Here is a 4694-nt window from a genome sequence, read left to right as displayed (position 1 = left end):
AATTAGACCAATGAGAGATCAATCACCATCAAGACTTTCTTATCTCATTAACGCTCACATTTAATAATTATGCTCATATATATATATAATAAAAATTATTTATATATAAATAATTATATAAATTAGCTTTTAGGGTTCACTTTTTTCTAGAGCTATAAACAAACTAAACCTCTCTCAAGTACTCAATGCTCCATCCAATAAAAGTCCTTTTTAAGGAGATTTGGTTAATAAAAATAGTCAAGTTTAAACTAACTAAAACTTGATTTATTAACTCATGAGGCAGCTCATTAATATGCACGTGAACCAACTCCTAAAATATAATATTAATAATTTAATATTTGTTTTGTAATTCTTATATATTGTTTATCATAAAAACATCTATTTAAACTTAATTGTTAGAATAATATCGTACAACTTACGAAATATATTATGATGTCTATTATAATATTTTATTTTTAACAAATTAATGTACAATTTAACTTATAATTTTTATTTATTAAACTCATTTAAATCTATTATATTTGAATAAATTCACTGAATCTATATATATATATATATATATATATATATATATATAATTTCTGAGACCTAAAATTTTTTTTACATGTATACTTAATTTTTGACATATAAATTTTTTATTTTGACACGTATACTTATTTTAATTTTTGACAAATAAAGTTTTTATTTTGACATGTATACTTACTTTTGATATATGAAATCCAAGTCTACATGTAATTTTGTAATTTTTTTATTAATTTATTGATTAATAAGTTACATTCCTAATTAAATACTCATTCTCATCCTAATGAATAATATATATTAATAATAAATTAATTTTCTAATTAGATAATGATTAGTTTTCTAATTACATAATAATTATTCTAAAAAATAGCATATTGATTATATTTTAATATTATATTAACTAATAAATTAGTTTTCTAATTAGATAATAATTCTAATTATAGAAAATAATATTTTTAAATATTAATATTTATTAATAGATTAATTTTTAATTATATAATAATTTTTTATTTTTAAGAAAAATAGTAATATCAAATTATATTGATAGTATTAATTTACTTAATATTAAAATTAATAAATAAATATTCTAAAATAATATTTATCTTATTGCACTAATAAAATTTTTAAAAATTAAAGATATTTTAAAATAGTTAATTTACGATTATTTTTTAAATATTATAAATCAATTTAAATATTGAACAATTAATTAAATCGTATCCATAAAGTAAATTTTATAATAGAAATAATAAGAGCGGTCATGCAATACACGGGTAAACGACTCGTATATATTAATTTATAAAACTTAAACTTTTTTGACATGTGTGTTTAATTTTGACGCATAAAATTTTTATTTTGACATATGTATTTATTTTTGACATATGAGATTCAATTTATATGTAATTTATAGTTTTTTACTATTAATTTATTAGCTAATAAGTTATATTTCTAATTAAACACCGACTCTAATTCTTAAAAAAATAAATTAATTCTATTTTAATATTATATTATATACTAATTCTATCTTTAGAAATAGCATATCAATTATATTTTAATATTATTAACTAAAAGATTTAGCTTGTAAAAGAAACTAACAATTTCTAGTGAGATAATAATTCTAGTGCTAGAAAATAACATCTTAAATAACATTTTTAATATTATATTTAATAATAAATAAATTTTTAAATATGTAATAAATTTTTAATTATAAAAGAGTAATATCAATTATATTAATAGTACTAATTTAAAAAAATTGAAATTTAAAATAATTTTAAAAGTATTTAATAATAGTTAGTTTACTATTATAAGTTAATATTAAATATTAAAATTTATTAAATTATATTTATAAATTTAATTTTATATTCATAATAATAATAACAGTTGTATAATAATTTATTTCAAATTCGATTCTATAATAAACAAGCGAATTCTAGCGCTAATTCCTTTTCTACTAAATAAATTGTGGAGTGTTACCATTCAAATACATGGTTAGTGGAGAAGGCATTAGAAAGTAAAAGAAGTATGTATTTATTCCTTACTTAAGTTTAATTGTCTATTTTCAAATAATATAAGTCAAGAGTAGAGAATATGGAGCAAAATAGTTAAAAAAAAATTTAATTGGACATGTTTGTTTTAAGACCCAAAATTAAAATATATGGACTTGCTAGTAGATGTATTGACCCGGTACTACTATTTATCTAAGGGATATTTTAGTGATTTTATATTATTATTAGAAATTATATTATGAGATAATATTTGGTGGAGATAAAGATATCTATACTTTTATCTATTAGATAAACTTATTTTGAGTATACTAATATTTAGAGAGACTTATCTTGGTAGATGACTTTTCTATATATATCTCTGCAAATTTAAATAAAAAAAAAAAAGAGGAGAGGTCTCTCATATATGCTTTCTGCCACATCTCCAATCACCATCTGTCCACCATTCCTATCTCTGCAATTTTCTCCATTATTTTTCATAATAAACATTTATGCTTTTATGATTCTTTCAAGATTAAGAAGACTTTTAGAGAGTGAAAAGTGAGATTAATCATCTTCTTACCTTGAAAAAAGCCGGATCTTAAGGAAGTTTTTATTTTGTTATTATTTTTTTTTATTTAACTATTTAATCGCCATGATCATAGGATTAGAGATATTAGTCTACTTTTATTTAGTATTTATTTTAGCCTTTATTACTTTGTATGAACCTTGTAATAATAATTGTTATAAAAATATTTAGTTTAAATATATTAGAGACGCCATTTTTGCTATGTTGATATAAGAAATTTTTATTGCATTATTAGCTTGGGTGATTAAAAAAAAAGAAATATCATAATCTCATTCATTAAAATAAAAAGATTATTAAGCAATTGGCTAGACTAGATACTATTTTATCAAATAGTTTATTAAAGTCATCTCATTTGTATAGTTACTTTTTTAGTTAATTATTTATTTTATGAACTTCATATTCTCTCAAGATATTAGTTTAGCGTATTTAGATTTATTTTTATTATTTTATGTTGATAATTAGTCTATATAATAAGTGGTTTTATAATTCCTTAAAAGATCAACTACAAAATGAATTTATCATTTTACTATACGAACAGTTCGTGTACTTGCGAATACCAAATTTGACACATCATAACACATTCATCTTAGCATTCTTATTACAAAAAAGATATGAATATAATTATTATTATTATACCTATAATTGTACAATTAGCATTATAATTGTGGTAATTCTATTTTTCTAAATTAAATAGTATTTTTTATTATGTAAATAATAATTATTCTAATTATTATTATTCAATTATTAGGATTCATGTGCATCACATGTGGATAAAAAACTAAATGAATCTCTTACTAATAATATATTGTATATGTAATTAAATATTAAAGTATTTACTAATCAGTTATGATTTAATTTATTAAAGTATGTTACCTTTAGATAAAAAAAATTTTACACTAAATTTTAAAAAAAGTAACAATACTGAGATGAAGTTCAACAAAAAAATATTTTATTCTTAAAAGAAATATTTTGCAGATAATAAAATTCAAGTACATTTAATTAGCTTGTCTTAAAATACGAAATTAATATTAAACTAGATAATTCTATAATTATAATCTCAAATAAATTAATAAATTAATAAATTATTTAAGAGATAAATATTAGATGGTATACATCTAAAAGTTATCATAAACTTATTTATTATTAGATTTGCAAAAAACTTATTTTTTATTAATAATAAGTAGGTTTTTTCTCTTTATAAAAATAATATTAAATTTAAACAAATGAATTATAATTTGAAGAAACTTTCACCTTTTAATATTGAAAGTGCTTATGAATATGAACTTGATAAGTTTTCATTTTAATCAAATCTAATAATTTAGCTAATGGATTATAAATATAGTACAGGGGTTAATCTATTTAAAAAAGAAAGAGTAGAATTTGGATCAATATTGTAGTCTAAGGACTATGCTCAACTATTTATGATTTTAAATTTTAACAATAAGTATATTTTATTTTATCAGCAATAACAAATTTCAATTACTAAATAATATAATAATAATAATAATTATTATTATTATTGTTATTATATGAAATTGAAATGAAAGACAAATAAATTTACTGAATTTTTTTTGTATATTATTTTAATATTTGATTAATTAAGTTATAATTTAATAATTTTTCAATTGATAATTAATATTTATAATTATTTATTATTTACTAATTTATATTAATTAAACTATTTATAGATTAAAGAATTTTTAAACTATAATATTAATTCATTGAAGATTTTATTAAATTAACTAAAAAAGAAAAATAATAAGCAATTAAATTTTGATAAAATATTTAGATTTTAGAAAAATAAATAAGAAATCGTATTAAATATTATTTCTTATAAAATTATTAATTTATATTTACATAGAATTTATAATTTACAAGTAATTAGAAGTATTAGAAATATTTAACATACTAAGTCTTATTTTTTAATTATTTTACGTTTTATTAAATAACAATAACAAGTTAAGATATTAAATGCAGCTCGCAATATACTAGTTATAGTAAATATAGAAATGGTGTTATATCATTTTTATACCATATTAAACTCATAAAATTGAAAAGGGAAGCTTTATGGTTTTGATCCCATTTCAACGTGGAAAAGAGCAAAC

Source organism: Ricinus communis, chromosome 10 (assembly GCF_019578655.1).
Source record: "Ricinus communis isolate WT05 ecotype wild-type chromosome 10, ASM1957865v1, whole genome shotgun sequence".
NCBI classification, from domain to species: domain Eukaryota; kingdom Viridiplantae; phylum Streptophyta; class Magnoliopsida; order Malpighiales; family Euphorbiaceae; genus Ricinus; species Ricinus communis.
The sequence above is the reverse complement of the archived record's forward strand: the minus strand, read 5'-3'. Positions refer to the sequence as shown.